Below are 20681 nucleotides of genomic sequence, written 5' to 3'. Positions count from 1 at the left end.
TCTCTCATGGAAAGTCCCAGGCTTCTCAATCGTGTTGGGTTACTTCGTCCAACAGGAAGACTCAACTCTAGGAATGGGCCCAAGAGAGGTTGCTTTAGGTCTCCATTTTGTAAATAGTTTTGCCTAATGTGCATTTCCTGACACCCATTTAGGCCGGGCTGCTGACAAAGAGCTTTGTAATCCTAAAGATAAAGTAGCAGCAACAAAAAAGAATGTAGAAAAATAGAGGTGCATGGATTACTTACAGAACATAATTTCTTTCTTTCTTTCATCATCTCTTTCCATTTTTCTCTTGCTCTATGCCCATGCCTGCTAGTATCCGGCTTCGGCTTGGCTTCTTTTTTCTCTCCCCTTCTTCCCAACACTCTTTCACAGCTGCTCCTCCCTCTCAGCATTCCTTTTCCGTGTTTGGCTTGCTGGTTGTAGTGCTGCCCTCTGGTGAAGAGGAGTCAAGGCTCCAGGGAGCTTTCTGGAATAAATGGGTCTTCTTTACCAACGACCCAAGAAGTCCAAAGATCTTACTTCCATTCTCTTTTCAGGATTCACTCCATTGCTCTCATATTCCATTAGTTTCCATTTACCTCCTAGCAATTTTAAAAAATACAAAATGGGGACTGGGGATGTGGCTCAAGTGGTAGCGCACTCGCCTGGCATGTGTGTGGCCGGATTAGATCCTCAGCACCACCTACAAACAAAGATGTTGTGTCTGCCGAATACTAAAAAATAAAATATTAAAATTCTCTCTCTCTCTCTCTCTCTCTGTCTCTCTCTTTAATAAATAAATAAATAAAATAAAATAAAAAATACAAAATGTAAGATTTGAATTTGGGGATCCTGAAATGATTGATTCAGGTATTGTTCATTATAGTTTGAATTTGGAGTGTCTCCCCAAAGTTCCCATGTTAATGTAGGAATGTTCTGAGTCGCAATGATTGGATTGTAAAAAATGTAATATCATCAGTCCACTCTAGTTTGAAGGGACTGAATGGTAACTCTAGGCAGGTGGGGCGTGGTTGTGGAGATGGGTCACTGAGGTATGCCCTGGAAGGATTTGTCTTCCTAAGACCCTGTCTTCCTTCTCTCTGCTTTCTGATTGCCATGAGGTATATTCTCCCATATCCTTCTGCCTTGGTGTTCTGCCTCACCTAAGGCCTAGGGCGATGAAGCTCTTGGACCATGGACTAAATCTCTGAAGCCAAGAACAAAACAAAACAAAACAAAACAAAACCTTTTCCTTCTCTAAATTGTTCTTGGCAGGTATTTTGGTCACAGCAATTAGCAGCTGACTAATGCAGATACTAAGTTTAATTTTCCCTGAGACCATGTTATGATAATAGACCCAAATCAAAAAGCCAGTCAAAATTTGTGTTTTCTCTCAGGATGAATTCTTAGCACAAGCAATGTTATTACTGTTAAATACTGAAAATACATACTTTTGAGGTGTTACATGAAATGAAGTCATGGGTTGGGAAAGATAATCAAATCAACTTAAGTGCAATTTTGTAGTTATTTTTCAGTATTCTTTCACATCACACATTTTTATGGCAAACTATTTTTATAACAGTAGAAAAAGAAAAAAATGACTGCTCTATTTTTCATAGTTTATCTTCCATCAAAAATAAACAGAGAGATACAGGGCAAGCTGCTGTAGGCCTGGGTAGGATGTGGTGTGTGGAGGAGAGAAACCATTGGAATTGCCTTGCAGTTGTCTGATACTCTCTGGGGCAGAATGAAATCAATCCCTATGTTCCATAGTCAGTTGACTCAATAACCATTGGTCTCTGAGGTACTTTTTTGGCATTGCCCTAGATTCCAGACATAATAACACTTTTTGCTCTCATGTGCTATTGTTATCTTTTTAAAATTTGTTCTAATCAGTTATATATAATGGCAGAATGCTCTTTGATTCATTGTACACAAATGGAGCACAAATTTTCACTTCTCTGGTTGTACACAAAGTAGAGTCACACCATTCGTGCAATCATACCTGAACCTAAGGTAATGATGTCTGTTTCATTCCACCACTTTTCCTACCCCCATACCCCCTCTTCTCCCCTCCTTACCCTTTGCCCAATCCAAAGTTTCTCCACTCATCTCATGCCCCCCCATAATGGATTAGCATCCACTTATCAGATAAAACATTTGGCCCTTGGTTTTGGGGGGATTGGCTTACTTTGCTTTGCATGATATTCTTCAACTCCATCCATTTACCTGCAAATGCCATAATTTTATTCTCTTTTATTGCTGAGTAATATTCCATTGTGTATATATACCACAGTTTCTTTATCCATTCATCTATTGAAGGGCATCTAGGTTGGTTCTACCATTGGGCTTTATGAATTGTGCTGCTATACCCATTGATGTGGCTACATCACTGCAGTATGCTGTTTTTAAGTCCTTTGGGTATAGACCGAGGAGTGGGATAGCTGGGTCAAATGGGGGTTCCATTCCAAGTTTTCTAAGGAATCTCCATACTACTTTCCAGATTGGTTGCATCAATGTGCAGTCCCACCAGCAACGTTTGAGTGTTCCTTTTCCCCCACATCCTCACCAAAACTTTTTGTTGCTTGTATTCTTGATAACTGCCATTCTGACTGGAGTGAGATGAAATCTTAGAGTAGTTTTGACTTGCGTTTTTCTAATTACTAGAGATGTTGAACATTTTTTCACATATTTGTATATATTCATAGTCCCTCCAAGCATGAATACCAATGTCTCATTTACCTACCCATATCGCAACAAAGGCTGGAAAGATTTTCGTACTTGTTCACGGGTTATACTTAAGGTCTTAAAATCTGAGGACATGAAAAAGTGACCCTTTAACCTTTGTAAACAAAATAGATTTTATTTGTATAAGTAAAAGGTCAAAATGGTATATCTGTATAGTTCTTTAATCCTATTAATGCCACAATGCTTAAGTTTTCTATCTCCCAGTGCAACTGAGATTAAAGCTACCTGGCCTTTTGGGAGATGTGGTGGCCCATATATGTAATCTTAGCTGCTCTGGATACTGAGATTGTAAGTTCAAGGTCAACCTGGGCAATTTGGCAAGACCCTGTCTCAAAACAAAATAGGGCTGGAAATGTAGCTCAGAGGTTGAATGCTCCTGGGTTTAATCCCCATATATATCAAAGGGGAAAAAAAGAAAAGAAGGAAAAGAAAGAAAAGCTAAAGCTACCTGACCTTCAACTCTCAGTTCTGAATATTGCTTCTGCTTTTGCTGTTATATCTTACTAATGGCTGAGGCTTCCCACTTGCCCATGGCCTCAAGATAAAAAATGTCCCTCTTCACAGAAAAGAGAATGAGCCTCTTCTTTCTTAACTGAGAACTCCGCAAACTTCCAAGTGGAGATGATTTTCATTCACTTCCTTACCGAGGTTCTCAAAGTTTTTTTTTTTAATTTTTATTATTTTTTTAAGTTTTTATTTCAGAATGAATGAAAGAACGTGAAGTGTATGAAGAATCCCTCAGGATGAAACTGGCTTTTTTTTGGGGGGTGGGGGGAATACCAGGGATTGAACTCAGGAACACTCAACCACTGAGCCACTCCCCAACCCTACTTGGCATTTTATTTAGAGACAGGGTCTCACTGAGTTGCTTAGTGCCTCGCTTTTGCTGAGGCTGGTTTTGAACTTGCAATCCTCTGGCCTCAGCCTCCTAAGCCATTGGGAATACAGGCGCCAGGTGAAACTGACTTTAAAATGCTTGTACTTAATAGCAATATAGTGTAATCTTCATTCCATAGTCTATTGGAGATGGAAGCTGGGGTCACTCAGAGTTGTGACTTTGGGGTAGGATGGGAAAAGGAAAGTGTATAGTAACCATTCCTAGAATGATCTGGGCTGCCATCGACTGTAGCTCAGCAATGGTAGAAAACTTGCGTGGGGGGTTTGGCTCCCTTACCAGTTGGTGGCAATCTTTGCAAATCTGGACTGTAGCTCCACTGCCTCAGGCTCCCTCTGATGGAAATGTCTGGCAAGAACCCTGAGTCTTTCCAGCCCCTCCTTTGCCTTTTGAGCTGTCCAGATGAAGGAGCTGCAGGGACTGTTCCTGGGCTGTGGTCCAGCTCGCCTCAGTGATGGGTGTCATTTGGAAGGCAATCAAGGGGTTATAAGGAAGGGAGATGAAGACATGGACCAACCAATGATTTCTCCAGCTGTGGCATATTTCCTTGGAGATGTGTTGAATAAAAAGAAAGGGAGGAAAAAAATACTCTACTTTTTTTTTTTTCATTTTCTTTTATCCTATTTATAACTTCAGTTTCCTTCCCGTCCTCCATCTCATGGCTACTTCCCACCCCCGCTCCCCCCTCACGTTTGTGCTCTCAGAAGGGATGAATGAACTTCTTTTCCAAGGATTACACATCTGTCAGTGACTGCAATATGACAGGAGGGGCCATCGAGGAATGATAAGGCCTCCTCTCAGCGGCCTTCATCTGAACATGGTTCCTATTTGTGAAGGGGCAGAGGCTAAAGAGGAAGAGAGGAATGCAGGGAGGGAAGGTGGAGGAGAGAATACAGCTGAGAAAAAACCTGACTGGGGGAAAGCTTTACCAGGTGAGAGGAGAGTAGACTCAGTAAACGAGGCGAGTTGGGAATTGGATGGATAGCTTAAAGGGTAAAAGGGGGGCAGAGGAAGAAGGATGAGATGTGTGAAACTGGCCAGAAAATAAAGGCAGGTCTTGGTAAAGAGGTGGAGAATAATGGAAAGAGAAAATGAAAGATGAATGGGAAGGGGAAAAGAAATGGGGAGCTCGGGAAAAGACAAGGCGAGGAGGGGAGGGGGAAATGACATGAAAGAGAAAAATAGATGATTCTGAGGACATTAACTATCCAGCTAAAAAGGGAAGCCGCATTTGCATGCAATTGCCTGTGCAGCTGTACATTTCTTCATGACAATCTTGTAGTCATCATTTTCTTTCATTTTTTACCTCTTCCTCCCGGCTGCCTGTGTGCCCCCACTCCCTATCAGCCTGGAGCCATTATGGAGAGCCAATGGGGGCTGAGAGCTGGTGTTCTGCATGAATGAATGGGCCCTTTCTGTCTGAGCTTCTCGTCATCCTTCTGTCAGGGAACCTTGTGAATCAATGGAGCCCCTTACACAAGACAGGGCTGAAATGTCTGTTACTGTTTATAGTCTGACTGGAGTAGAGCCCACTGACCCTGCCTCCTCTCTGTTCCCTTCCCCTGTTCTGGCCCTGAGCTTTGGCTCAGTCTCTTAATCATCATAACAAGAATCACTTAAAAAAAAATGTCAGTATTTGGTTCCCTGTCTCTAAGAACTTACTATTGTTTTAGTGTCATTGACTATCATGACTAGTCCCTAGGCACAACCAGGTTGACAAGTGACAGGTTGGATGCAAACCATTTTCAGATGGAAACAGTGAGCTTCGGAGTGGAGCCCAAACTTAACTGGAGTCAAGCAATGCCTGTCTTTTACTAGGAACTAGAAAACTGACTTCAGAGAGCCACTGAGCACCCAGGCTGCATGGCTGTGTACAAGACCACAGCACATCCCACAACTGCCACCTGTCCATGTTTGCTGTCAACTTCCCAGTTATAATACTCATAGTGTATATCCAAAAGTACATACTTGGTACCTTTCCTGTCTGATGTATTACCAAATTTTTTTTTTCATTTCATAGATTATTTTTCAAATCCAGGGGTAGATTTTTCTTTGTTTGTATGTGGTGCTGAGGATCGAACCCGGGCCGCACGCATGCCAGGTGAGTGCGCTACCGCTTGAGCCACATCCCCATCCCAGTAGATTTTTCTTAAATCAACCAAACTTATAGATATGATTTTAGCAATCCAAGAAAATTTCTACAAAATACTTTCTTGGAGTTGGGAAGCAATCGATAGCTATAGAACATAGAAAATCCAACTTTTCTTTATGAGGATGAATCTATAAATCTTATTATCATGGTACTTGATTTGAAAAACAAGACAATACTTTTTTTTCTTCTTTTTCTTATATAATGTGGTTTGATATGTTTTGTTTGCAGTAAAACCCACATCTACCTGCATGCTCAGAATTCCTGCAACTGCCACAACAACCCATTCTTCATGAGAAAGGATAGGTGTATGTGTGTGTATGTATGTATAGATAAGCATATAGATGTAGATGTAGATATATAATATAGTGGTAAAGAACCCAGACTCTGGACCCAGGTTGTTTGGGTATACATCAGTTCTTCTAAACTGTATGACTTTAAGCAAGTTGATCTTGGTACTGTGTTTCCTCATGTATACAAAGGGTTCTCAAAGTGTGTTCCCCAGATTAGGAACATTAATATTGCCAGAGAACTTGCTAGAAATGCAAAATCTCAAGCCATAGTTTGGATCCCCTAAACCAGAAACTCCCACGGGTGCATCTGAATTACTTGGAAGGCTTGTTTAAACTCAGGTTGTGAGGTTCTTCTACCCCCAGGGTTCTAATTCAGTGGGTCTAGGTTAGGGCTCAGAAAATTGTATTTCTAACAAGCTTTCTGGAGCTGCTTGATCCTGCTGGTGCAGAGATCTCACTTTGAGAACCATTAACTTAATATATGTTGGGACTGGGGATATGGCTCAAGCGGTAGCGCGCTCGCCTGGCATGCGTGCGGCCCGGGTTCGATCCTCAGCACCACATACAAACAAAGATGTTGTGTCCGCCGAAAACTAAAAAATAAATATTAAAATTCTAAAAAAAAAAAAAAGTTAATATATGTAAAGCATAAAACAGTACCTCACTTAGCAAGCATGATAGGAATGTTTGCTTTATAAATCATTGTCCTAAAGAGCATTTGGGAGTTCCAAATGTCTGGATATCATGAAGTCAGAAAGTGATGCGATAATTGGTTGAACACATTTGGTGACCAGTGCCACATACTGGATACTAAGAAGACAGATGGAAAAAGGGGAACCTTCAGTCCTTGCCTACAAGTGACTTTTATTCAAGTGTGTATGTGGGGGGTACTTTACATGGTAAAGCAAATATGGTTCTCATATGCAATATCATACTTATTTATGATACAAAGGTTGACAATGTCAGTGAGTGATGTTGAATCTATTTAAATTTTCTAAAACAAATTTACTAATAAAATGGTGGAACTGAAAAATGTCTTTCCCAAATAAACTCTGGAAGTTCAAGTGGGAGATAAGATGGAGAGTCGGGTTCATAGTGTCTCCTGCGGCTTTCTTAGGCGTCCAGGCGGCTGGGAGAGATCAAACCTGGGCAGTGTTTGGAACAGGCTATCGACAGCCAGGTGGGAAGTTTCAGCAAGAAAAACAGATGCCTCCAGTTCAGCTTTTAAGTGTTGAGAAGGTTGAGGGAATGCCAGAGAGACTTGTCAAATGGAGATTCACCTTGCTCCGAAATGTTTATTCTTGTAGTGGGTTTGTTCTTTCAACTGACCATCTCAGATGGCCCTGGGGTTTAAAAAAAAAATGGTGTTTAAAACTCTGTCTGCTACATGCATCTATTCTTTCCTCCTTCAGGATTTTTCCTTTTCTAGAAGCCTGTTTCAATTCTTTTTTTCTTTAAAAGTGTTTTGACCCAGTGAGTTGTGTGTTTCATGGATGATGTCATACTGAATATTATAATATTGGACTAATGGTATCCCTGAGAGGATGTTGGACTGTTCCTCTTAGAGAAGATGTATAGGTAGATGGTCTAAAGAAGTGAACTAGGAATGCTGCTGGAAGCCTCCAGTCTTAGGATTTTATTTTATTGTACTGTCTCAATTTTCCAACTCAATGTGGGACTGTCTTAAATTTTCCAAAGATAATAACATACAACCATTCTGTAGCACAAAACTGGGGAATAAAATACCTTTCAGTAAATCAAGTCCAAACACTAAGGGAGATAGGAAATATGGACCTTCTCAGGTTCTGACTTGGGAGTCATGGTGTCTAGGAAGGAGCCAGCTGTGGCTTTGTCTCAGGGTTTTGGCCTTTCACAGAAGGCCATTGTTGGGGCCTACCTGCCTTAACACACCACTCTGAGGGGACAGTGCAGAGAGAGGCTTGAGTAGGGAACAGTCTTGGCATACCCCAACCCATCTCTGTGGGAACCCAAGGAAATGCAGGAGGAAAGCAGAGAAGCAGAGTCAGCCTAGTCCACAAAGGACATGAGGAAGAGTATCCCACCCTTGTCTTATCATTATGTTCTTCTGATGAGATGTTGTGTATGAATGCCTGACCTGTTCTCCGTAAGTGAAGGGTGTCACTTTGGCAGATTGCATACTAAAGTTTCCCCATTTACCATTGTTACATTGCTTCCTATTTTCTACTTCCACCTCTGGCTCTCTTGGTAGCTTTTGAACCTAATGCTATTTAGTATTCATATTATAAGAACTTTTGGCATTTATATATACATATAAAATCTCAAGGGTCTTGCTAAGTTGCCCAGGCTGGCCTTGAACTTGCTGCTCTGCCTGGATGGCATATATTTTCAGTATAAGCTAAAGGGAGTTGAGTCTAGACAGAGGGCTTCGGCTGGTGTGCTGGAAAGAACAAGAGCACTCCTTGCATCTTCTTGGCACTAAGTTCCCCTGAGCTTCCTTGATGTATACACTTGTTTCAAAGAGTTCTTGTGCCCCTTCAATGGGAGTACTATACTTAAAAGTTCATGGACTATAGCAGGTGACCAACAAATGCTCCTTTCCTTCTTTTTCCTTCCATGGTGGTTTGAGTATGAATTTAAGTGAGCCAAAGACACTACTGTTACCTAGTGAATCTTGCCCAATCTCATCTCCTGCCCACTGTGTCTTCACTGAGACTCATTTATTAGTGAAAGGAGAGGGATGCCTGGGGAGAATCAGAAAAAGAAGCTGGGCCGTGTTAGGAACTGGTACTTACCGGACTGGGGAAAGGTCTTTACAAATGGAAATCACTTTTACTGGTTCTTGGGTAGGAAGGTAATCTAGATGGAGAAAGCGGAGCCTCTGGGCAGGGCAAGTTACAATTAGAATGCTAGGATTTTGTTGGCCTGAGCAGTGACTTAGTCCTTGCTTCTCAAAAAGCCTAGGAAGTAACTGTATTGCACTGGAACTCCCAGGGGGCTGCAGAGAAAAAAAAAAAAGTTCTCTTAACGTTTTCAAACCACAAATATTTAGTCCAAGTTGGGAAAAGGTCCCTGGGGGCACCGAGTTCTTATTGGATCCAAGCAGTTTGACCCCTCTTTTGGAACGGGGGCCGGGGGCGGGGGGACACCGTTGGCTGGCGTCGGGCCTCGCTCACTGCGGCTCCGGCCGGGCAGTCCACCAGGAGGGCGCCGCCGCACTCTGTGAATGGCAATCTTTGGGTGGGTGGATGATGTGAGGGTTGGAGCTCAGCGGAGGGAAGAGGGGTGTGTGAGAGAGTGGAGGGGGTGGGGGATGGCCACGCAGGGACAGCCTGTTGTACTCATGTCTGGCCGGGGACGGACTCTTACTCTCTCTCCAGATGTTCGGTGTGTTTATAGCTGCTGAAGCAGGAGACCCAGCTCCCTCGTTAATAAGTTGCTTTCTTGCACTGCAGCCAGGGGTCTCAGCCCAGAGCCTGCAGCTGGAGGCTTGCGCCCCGCTCCCCTCCCCCAGCCTCCCATCCCTAACCCCTACCCCGCCTTCCTCTCCAGCAAGCCTCCCAAAATACACGAGCACACAAAAAGAAAAACACCAGCAGATTTTTTATTTCAGAGAGTAAACACTTGGGCCGTGGGGGTCTGGAGGTTATGGGAAAAGAGGAAACCGTCAGGCTAATCAGGCAGCGCACACTTCCCCTGCTGAAATAAAACAGAAATCATTGCTCGAAGGGCTGGCCGGTTAACCCTGGCGCTGCCAGCGAGGCGGGCGCCGCGAGGCTGGCCCGGAGGTAGGGCGGCCGGCGCCCCGGGCTGCAGCTCCCATCCTCCAGCCGGGGGAGACCTGAGAGGCGTGGGCAGACCCAACCCGGGATTAAGAAATAGGCGGTTGGAACCGAAGAGATTCTGGATTTAGATTTAGTTTTGCAAGAGGCTAGAGGGAGTTCTAGATGGGTTGGGGAGATAGAAGGCGAAGTAAGGGAGTGTAACGCTCTACCCCGAGCGCGAAAGTGCTTTGTATGATTTAGAAACCAACCAGAGTTGCGTGGGACGGATGTGTCCGGCTTTTAGCTCTGCCATCTACCATCTTGCCACCACGAGCAAATCTCTGAACCTTTCTGAGTTTCAGTTTGTTCATTTGTAATGTAAGGGTGTCCAACTCGCAGAGGGATTGTGAGCAGAAAAAAAAAAAAAATAGTATCGAATGTGGAAATAGCAAAGCACCATGGCCCAGAGAAGGCTCTGAACTGATGGTTTCATGGACTGCTGTAAATTGATCAGGTTCCCCACCCTCCAATCAATCCCTCTTTTCTTCCTTCTCTTTCTCTCTCTCCTTCCCCCTCCCCCTTCCCCTCTCCCTCTCCCTCTCTCGTATTCTTTCTCTATTAACTGCCTTCAGTTTCCATCTTCACTCATTTTCCCTCTTGCTGTCTGTCTGGAGAACATAAATATCCCATGGGACTGAGGTCAAGGGTCAAACACAAGGCCTAATTGCACTCAGAGAAATCACCTTTCCATCTATGTGTGGGCAGCTTGGTTGTCCCCAGGACAAGTAGCCCCTTCTTTCAGTTCAGCTCAGGCCCCATATCACCATAGTCTCCCCAGAGAATCACTATTTTTCTCTAATAGGGACCTGCTTTTTTTTCATCCCACTCTTGATCATCTCAGCTAGGCTCACTCAAGAGTCTTGAAAAATTATTTGACCGTTTTGGATTTTTCTTGCTATTACATTTGTAATCCCATCCTTGCAGATGGGATTAAAATATCCAAACCAAAGCTACCAAAGTTACCAATTCTCAAAGTTATTTAACCAGTCTTTCCTATACCTCCCAAAGTGGTGCCTGAGAAGAAGAAACGCCAGTGAGTTAAATATCTACAGAAGCAGGATTCTGGTTGCCTTTGCCTTTTTCACTTGACAAAATACTTAACTCACACATTCTTTTTTTTCTTTTTTTAATCAACCCTGACAACTTTCTGCCAAGTCTTTGACCTGCTGATTCTCATGGAGCAGGGGTTTTTGTTGGAGATGAGCTTCAGAAATATGTTGCTGATGAAATTATGTATGACAATATTTCTAAGGGTTTCTTGCTTTCCACTGATTCTCAAAGTGGTCTGAGATCTCCAAAGAGATAGCTACTATCCCAAGGGAAGAGGCACCACTGCACCCTTCTGCAGCATGTTGTACTTAGAGAGTACACCATGAATATCTTGTTGAACAGGAATGAATTCACTGGTATAAACTTCCTTCCTATAACCCCTTCTCTCTGCTCTGGTTAATCCCAAGAGAATGTATTTAAATCTGGAAACTATCTCCATCCCATTCCCATTGTCTCAGAGAGAAGTATCACAGCCTTGCCCGAAATCCAGCCATGTCTTTCCTCTCTGTTTTTCAACACTTTTTTTTTTTTTTTTTTAAATTTCATGCCCCTCTGCGTACACCTATGAAGGTTATGGACCCATGGCCTGTCTAAAGTGAGCAGGAGATGAGCATGTGGATGGGCCACGTAGGTCCACTTCATAGCACCATAGAAAAGCTGCACTGTGATTTTTCTTATAAACTTTATAGCGAGCGATAGATTTCCGCCATCATTTTTATCTCAGTCAGGAGGAAAAAATAGTGTCTTCCCACTCAAATAATGTATACAGAAACAACAATGGCAGATAAACCACAGGGTTACAGATTCTTCCAGCCAGCTGACCCTGACCCAAGGTCATCCTTTAGAATCTTAGCCCTCATTTTTAATCTCTGGCTTCTTTTGGAACCAAGAACTGTTCCATTCACTGCTACAAACTAAAGTTACAAAGTAAATGAGTGGAAATAATATTCAGACCTCTCCAATCTATGAAGAAAGATCACCAGCTACTTTGAACTTCCCAGTGATGTCTCAGCTTTTCTAATCTTGGCCAATACATCAGATGGATGGATCCTCCTAGCTGGTAGGCTTGGGGCTTACATCCTGGTGAATGCTCATAGGTTAAATGAGTTATAATAATGAAACCTGCTGGCTATTTCTGGGAATAGACACACCTGTAGACCTTTCCTGAAATTGAGCAAAGAGTAGAAATAATCGAAGAGTTGCTTTATTGACTTTAACCATACATGGAATATTTAGGCATTTCCTCAGTACTTTGTGCTTTGAAAATTCAGAGTTTAGGAAATCTAAACAATAAAAACCAATCTATCACAATACAAAGTTTTGTTGAATGTTAGTCGTACTTTTTTAAGCAAAGTCTAGATCCATCTGAATTTCCAGTTAGATATCTGTGCATATTCTTATTTCTATGTTGCCTCCCTACTGACCAAGAATATTGATGAAGAATAATTCATAGCCCATTTTCTCCAATTCTAAATAATCCCATTCTAGGAAGCTCAAGAGAAGGCCTGTTCTTCTAGAGCTCTTTGAGAGGTTAGATATTATTCATTAAATACCATCTCTAAGTGACCTTATCATTCATTAAGTACCTTCTATAAGTGATCTTACATATGGGGTCTTTTGGTTTTACAGTACTCCCATTATTCCCATTTTATGGATGAGATGAATGAGACTCAGACAAGCAATGTTATCTCCCAAAGAAACCTAACTAATTCCAAGAGGCAGAAAAAGGGTTGTAATTAAATTCAAATCTTACTCCAAATCCATTTTCTTAATCATTATGCAAACTTTGCTTGCCCAAACATTTTTTTTTCCATCTTTATTGTTACTTCCCACTTAGTGACTAATATTTACCCTCCAGAAGAGAATATAAGCTTCCCTAACTTTCCCACAATCCAGAGACCTATAAAAATCTCATAGATGAACTAGAAATAGGAAAACGCGTCACTATTGCCTGGTTACTTTTGGACCTTCTTTCTGGTTTCTTTTGGTGCAACAATGGTTTTTAAGAGCATGATTAAGCCTGGTAATTTACAAGGCTTTTCCTGAGAATGGTTTTCTTTTCCTTGGATATTCAGTTAGGGTCTGGAGTTTTTTTTTTTTTTTTTTCCCCCTCCTTTACCTAAATATGGTACTCCCTTTGCCCTCTTACTCTGCCACCCCCAGTTGACCTGCTCGGTGAGCAGACAGAGTCGCCAAGCAAGACTAAACCCTAAGAAGTTTCTGAAAGGTTATAGCCTTGAAGCCGTCCACAGTGTACATAGCACGTGCTGAAGTTTACACAGACTTCTCAGACCTCTGAATAGAGAGACTAATTGTGGGGAAGCTGCTTTTCAGCACACAGGATGGGCTGTTCCCTGTGGGTTTTACTATCAAAAGGCTTTTAAAAGTGCAGTGTAGCCATTGTTGAATATTTCACAATGAATTAAATACCATTTCTCTCCTCGCAGCTGTTCCATGTGAGTGAGCGTAGAGTGCATTTTTTTTCCCCTGGCAGAAGACGTCTGCTGTATAAACCCAAGCACTGGGGTAATGAGATTATTTGTGTGCGAATTCTTTAGGAAAAGCATTTCTTTATTTTAAACTAAATGTGATGTAGGGCTGCTGCTCTGGAGACGGGAAGAGGGAGAGCCTTGGCAAAGAATGGAATTGAAATGTCTTTGAGCAGAACTGGGAGAAGGGCTTGGGGAAGAGGTTTCTAGCTTTAGCATATTTATCCGCATTTCCCTAGGGCTGCCTGCATCTCTCAGCCCTACTGACTGGGCAGTGGAGGAGGGAAATTCCATATTTATTTAGTAAACAATTAATCACTTTTCCATCTGCCTTTTCAAAATTCCTTCCAGATCACACAAGTTTTAAATGGAGCTAAAAGGAACACTTGTTTTGCTCTCTGTTTTTATCTCAAAGAAGTTTTTTTTTTTTTTTAATTAACTTGTAAAATACTGGAGGAAAATGTAACATTTAGGGTGGTTTCCATGATTTGCATATATTTAGCCTTCAAGGTGCTGTATCATTATACCAAGTGCCATCATTTGGGTATGCTTTGAGCGTATCCCCTAAGCCTCATATGCTGGAAGCTTGGTCCCCAATGTGTGATACTGAGAGGTGGTAGAAACCTTAAGAAGAGGGCCTGGTGGGAAATGATTAGGTCTTTAAGAGGATAGATACTTTTCTAGTGGGAACATATTCTGGCTCTTCTAAAAAGTCCCTCAAGTATGGATTATTATAAGTGAGCCTGACACCTCCCCTATTTTTTTTTTTTACTTCCTGTCTTGCCACGTGGCCTCTCTTCCTCTCATACATGTTCTGCCATTGTTACATTTTTTGCCATGAGGTCCTCACCAGAGTCATCCAGATGTTTATACAGTCTTTGTTCTTCAGAACTATGAACAAAATAAATCCTCTTTTCTTTAAAAACACCAAGCCTCAGGTATTTTGTTACAGCAACACAAAATGGACTAAGACACTTAGTATCTACATATCTTCCTTTGCTTAACTTACTTTTCCTCTTCATTTTTTTAAAAATTACATTTCTACAAAAAATGTTGTAGAAATTGAACTTCAGATGAGCAGTGAGTTGGAACTAAGTATAAAATCAATTAAGATTAAACACTATTGTAGATTTAACTCTCCTAAAATATTACCAGGAAGTCATCGGCTATTCTTTAGCTTCATTGGTGAATAAGAAAAAGATGGGATTAAATAGGGAAAGAGGGATTTAGATTAATTAGGGGGAAATTGGATTCTAAAGCCGGTTATTAAAGGAGTTTGTGATTTAGCTATCCCCTTAAATATCTTTCAGGGTATTTCAGAAGGAGTTTAAGTGATTTTTTTTTAATTGTTCTCCATCTGGTTCTACCACATATGAAAAAAATCCAAAACCTTCTCAGGAAACTTGAAGGGACTGTTTTAGGGAACTCAAATGGGAAAGAACAAGTCAGATATGAAAAAAAAAGTCACTGTGTTCACAGTAATCTTTTAATTGTGCTTCAATGAGAGAAGTGAAAATAAAAAGGGTTCTGACTGTGTGTGCTGATATGTGAACTGATTGAATAAGATCAGGGGACGAGGAGAGCAAGTTGGAAAGCTGGAAGTGACTTGTACCTCTCCCATTATATTGGCCCCTTACTCTTTGTATTTCCAAAATCTCCCCAAGGTCTAAGGCAGAGTAGGCAGGTGGAAGTTAATCATGTTCTACTCCCTCTAACAGAAGTGAAAGTTGAACAGGAGACACATATACACACAAAACACACACACAGAAAGAGAGAGAGAGAGAGAGAGAGAGAGAGAGAGAGAGAGAGAGAGAGAGAGAGAAAGAAGAAAAAGAGGAGAGAAAAAGAGAGAGGAGAGAATCTGTGCTGTTCTGGCTGCCTCTGAACATTATCTTTGTCCTCTTCCTGGCTGTGACTGGTAATTTTCCATGTACAAAAATACCATGCTTAGTTTATTTAAAAAATAATCACTATAAAAATAATACATCTCTTTAAAGAAAATTTGAAAATTAAAAAATAATAGTGGGCAGAGGCACAGGTTATTTAGTGGCATCAGCCAAAGTTTAACACATTGAGGTGTTTCTGTGGGCTTTTTTCTGTGAATGGTTTACCTGGATCCTGCACAGAAAAAACAGAGTTACAACAGAGCTCTTGCTCTCTCCCTGCCTCTGCGCCCTAATCTTCACCCTCGATCCTGTCTCCATGAAGAAAACAGTTAGCTACCCATCCCAGAACTAGACAGTTGGTCTTCTTCATTCCCTCCTTTCCACTTTAACCCTTGTATTGGTTAGGGCTCTTTATGTTTATACAGTGCTGGAAAATTGGTTCGAACTACTTTCGAATTTATTGATGTTCAGAAGGGAAGCCCCGTAGAAGAGGCAGCAGCCTGAGAGAGTCTAGGAAGTCAGAAATCTACTTAAGTCTCTTCTCCACCAACTCTTCCTCTTTTTCCTCTTTCCTGCTCTCTTCTTTCCTCTCCTCTTCCTCGTCTCTAGCTCATCTCTTTGCTTTGCTAGAAGAAGGAAAGTCCATGGTCTTAGACATTACCAAAAAAAAAAAAAAAATGTTGTCCTTGTCATGCTCATATACAGATTCCCTGAGTTTGGCATGCCCACCCTTAAGGCAATTAATGAAATATGGAAATGGGGTATTCTAAATGGCCTTGTGGGTTCTTGTCTCCCTCTGTGAACAGGAGGCATTGGGGGTACTGTGCTCAGCAGTTCCACCAGCGCTCTACTGGGTGAAGAAGAATTGATTTCCTAAAAGAAAGTAGGAGGGGTCTGGTACTATAAGTAGAAGGAAAAAACTCAGGAGAGAAAACCAGCAGGTGGCCACCACCTTGTCCTTATATTCAGCCAGCATTGAGTTCTGTCAACTTTATCTTCTAAACAGCTCTTAAATTTATCCCATCTTCTTTATTATTAATACTGTGTATACCTTAGTTCAGGCCCTGATTGTGTCCTCATGATATTGATGAGTACCTGTTTTGTAGAAATTATTGCAATGTGTTATGATCACGGCTTTTGTCTTCCCTATGAGACTATATGCACCTCGGGGGTGCATGCACCTTGTCATGTTCCTAGATGAATGTTTGAGTTGTCACAGGCACTCAGTTAAGGTCTGTTGAACCAACCAGGATTATTTCATTTACCAGAATGGTTGTGATTACTGCCCAGGAGTTGTTTTTTTTCAGAGTAGAAATTAGAAGTTTATTAAAGGACAGCAGAAAAGACTTCTCCCGGAGGAAGAAGGGGACTCAAGAGGTGGAATCCCTGCCCAGGAGTTTTAAATCAGTTTAGAAGTTCTAAAATCTGCCCTCCTTCTCTCTGTCTCTCTCACACACACCCCTTTATTCCTAAAGTCTTACGATTGGTCCAGAAGAGGGTTGTATACATGTATGTGTATTAATGATTCTTTCCCCTCTAAGGCTGAGGGAATTTATCATTTATTTCTGTATCCCCAGTGCCTAGCCCAATAATTGCCACATAGCAGATGAGGTGATCAATATGTGTACACTGGTTGTCCAAACTCATCATAGCTGGTGGAGGTGTGGTTGATGTCTTGGCTCTTAACTGGATCGTAGGATTGACTTAGTGTCTTAGTCACATCAGAGCACCTCTATTCTGTCCCTTCTCAATCAATGCATATTTAGTGAGGCCTCATTCTCCATGAGGTATTGGGGCTACAGAGTGGCATCAACATAGCCTGGATGGAGAGCTCAAAAAGACATACAGCACTGTGCAGATTTGTAATAGCCCTATGGGAATGAGAATGATGGAAGGGGTGTTTTTGCTGCAGACCAGAGGTTAAGATGAGACCAGTGCAAGCAGGTTACCTCTGTGGCCTCTGAATTATGTGAAAGTGAGGGTTGTGGAGTCTGCCTTGAAGATCACTCATTTCTCCAAACTTGGTCAGCAGAAGGAGGACAGAGTTTGATTTGCAAAGGGGTCGTTTCAGATGTTTAGAATAGTGGCCACCCCGGCTCTGCTTTATGTATCTTAGATCACTGTTATTCTTTTCTTCTCTGCCCTGTGTTGATTTTCACCTCCCTGGCCTTCGCCCGGCCCCTTCTTGGCCTTCCTGCCTGTATTCAGAGATGAGTTTAGGCTTCACTTATGCCTCCCAACCTGAATGAAATATTCCATTCTTGGGACTGTTGCTCCTCACTTCATTAGTGTTCCTGGTGTTTATAAAGCCAGGAGATAATATTTTTAGGTTCCATTTGGAGTTTCCCAGGCAGACTATTTCTAAGCCACTTAGGAAGTTTAGAAAAGAAGGTCACAGAAATGTTAGACGTTTTTCCACTGAACTTTGGTTAAGCAAACGGTCTTAAGATGATGTTCATAGACTCCACTAGGCAGACTTCACTAGATGATAGAAAATTCTTTCTCCTTCTTTTATTTGTCTTGACTTTACCTCTGGAAAAGCAAAGTTGTTTTATTTTTTTATTGAGGTTTTCCATTTAAAGTGTGCAATTTAAGTTGGTTTTTTTTTTCCAGTATATTCACAATATTGAGCAACATTTACCACAATATAATTTTCAAACATTTTTTGTCCTTCCTAAAAAAAAAATCTCATCCCCATTAGTAGTCAGTCTCTTTTCTCCATCATCTCCCTTACCCTTATATCTTAGAAACCATTGGCTCAATTTTGATCTTTATAAATTTGTCTATTCTGGACTTCTTGTATAAATGGGGCCATACAATATGTGATTTTTTGGTGACTGGGCTCTTTCATATGGCTTGATACTTTTAAGGTTCATGCATGTTGTAACATGTATCACTTCTTCATTCATTTTTATCCCCCAAATAATACTCCATTAGATAACTATGCCACATTTTATTGATAGACTTTTGGATTGTCTCCACTTTGTGGCTACTACAAATAATGCTACTATGAACACTCATGCATACATTCGTCACAAACATGTTTCCATTTCTGCTGGGTATAGACCTAGGAGTAGAATCACTGGGTCATATGATAACTATATGTATAACTATTTCTATAACTGCCAAAATATTTTTCAAAGTAGCTACACCATTTTCACCAAAGGATGTATGAGTGTTCCAACTTCTTTGTTTCCAAACAATATTTATTCTTGTCCCCTTTTTTATCATAGCCCTCATGGTAAATGTGAGGTGGTATCTTGTTGTGGTTTAGATTTGCATTTCCTTAATGCTTCATGGTGTTGAACATATTTTCATGGGCTTATTGGACATTTGTATATGTTTGTTGGTGAAATGTCTATTCAAATCCTTGACTCATTTTTTAAATTATGTCATAAGAGTTCTTTATATAGTTTAGATAAGATTCTCTTGTCAGATGAATAATTTGCAAACATCTCTTATATTGTCAGTTGTCACATTATAATTTGTAACATTAAAAAGATTTTGCTTTTGATATAGACCAATTTATCTATTTTTCTCTTTTGTTTTAAATGCTTTTGGTGTTGTATCAAAGAAATCACCACATAATGTAAAGTGTGACTATTTATTCCCATTTGTCTTACCCAAGAGCTGTGTAGCTTTAGCTCCTACATTTAAGTCTATGATCCATTTTGAGTTCCTTTTTATGTGCTGTGTGAAGTAACAGATACAACTTCTTTCCTTTGCCTGTGTATATCTAGCTGTTCCCATGCTGTTAAAACTATGTTTCCCCCATTGTCTGGCTATTCTTAGGGACAGAGATTTTTTTTAAAAAATATCTAGGGCACCTATATTTATGAATTGCTTTTTAGATCTATGGCATAAACAAATATTTGTCTTAACTGGCTCTTCAATATTGCTCTATATGGTAAAGAAATATTTTGAGGATACCTGAGTTTAAGCTTTCTTGGTATTCGTGTATGTGTGTTTTGAACTTAAAAAATCTTGCCATTTATTATTTACTTTTGAGTCAAATACTGCCAAACCTTTTACATACATTACCCTATTTATATCTTACCCCAAATCCTGTGAGTTATTGTTAACTCCATTTCACACACCAATAAGCTGAGCTTTACATAGTTGAAATAATTTGCCCAAAATTACACTGCTTGTAAGTTATAGACTCCAAATTTGAGCCCAGGTCACCCAGAGTCTGCAGCATAGTATCAAACATGGTGCTGAGCCCTGGGCAGGGTACCCGAACTAATAGTAACCAGGAAAGAGCAACAGAAAGCAGCCATTACATGTGTGGTTTGTGAAGGACATGCAATCTCCCAATCTAGTTATGCTAAATGGTTATCAATTTCCTCATCTCTAAATAGGAACATTAACGCCCTCCCCTTACCTCCTGTATTACAAATAAACCAAAACAAACAGAATTTGCTTTTTAAGCTCCTTTAGTGTATTGGAACTCAAAGAAGTCAGCAGACTTTTCTAGGATCATTTCATCATACTTTTATGAATCAATTATATAAATCTCATCTAAGGTAAATTCATGTGTCTAAATGACTAATATTGATATTTCTTTTTCACTTTCCTTGCCTTGTCTTTGATGTGTTTCAGAGAAAGTCATTAACAGTTGCCAGGCAAACATCCTGGATCCACAGGGTTTATCAGAGACCAGAGGCTTAAAAAAATTAATATATTTAACTTGGGCATTTTGAAGGCATAAACACTGTAAATCCAAGAGAAGTGAAAAAACATCTCTTATACTGGAGGTGTCAATATCCAGTGTATCTGAGGTTGCTCCCCAAGTCCTCTGCCCTGTCTTGTTACTCTTTCTCCATTCTTACAGGTGCTCACTTGCCCCTTCTTGAATAATTTGAGGTATGTGGCTTTAAAACAATGAAACATTTCCCAGAATGTATTACTTGTGTGTTTGTAATGTCATGTCATACTTATTCTGAAATCTCTATTACAACATATTACTATGAAATCCCAATACACATGTATAAGTGGGGAAAAAACAACAACAACAACATTAGTTTTGGGGCCAGCTTCTCTCATTTCCAAGGCTTCCCAATGTTTTCCTGATGCAGCTGCAGGGAGATGTGCAGCAGACATTAAAGCTCTGGGTGCAAGAGTTTATTTCATGTCAGTTTCCCTCGCCCCGTAGTTCCCATGGGAAGGGAGCTGCCTCTCTGCTCTCCTTTCCCTCATCCCCAGCTGTGATTTCATTTCTCCTCTGGTTTCTTCTGGAGCTCAGGCAGTTGCATCACTTGGGATCCTATGGTATCTACCTCCTGAGGACAGCTCCACTCATTCCTACTCTGCTTGGAGATGAGTAGGGATTTGTATGTTAATCATTTCGTCATCCACCACTCCATGCCTTCCCTCCCTTTCCCCC

The 20681-nt window shown here is 41.0% G+C and overlaps 1 protein-coding gene across 2 annotated transcripts in view; it reads left to right on the top strand.

The window, feature by feature from the left end:
• Window positions 1–20681, top strand: part of Ets1 (ETS proto-oncogene 1, transcription factor) — a 130724-nt gene that overhangs the window by 30679 nt on the left and 79364 nt on the right. The window lies entirely within an intron of this gene.

The sequence above is a fragment of the Marmota flaviventris genome, chromosome 9 (genome assembly GCF_047511675.1).
Source record: "Marmota flaviventris isolate mMarFla1 chromosome 9, mMarFla1.hap1, whole genome shotgun sequence".
NCBI classification, from domain to species: Eukaryota; Metazoa; Chordata; class Mammalia; order Rodentia; family Sciuridae; genus Marmota; species Marmota flaviventris.
The sequence above is the reverse complement of the archived record's forward strand: the minus strand, read 5'-3'. Positions and strand labels throughout refer to the sequence as shown.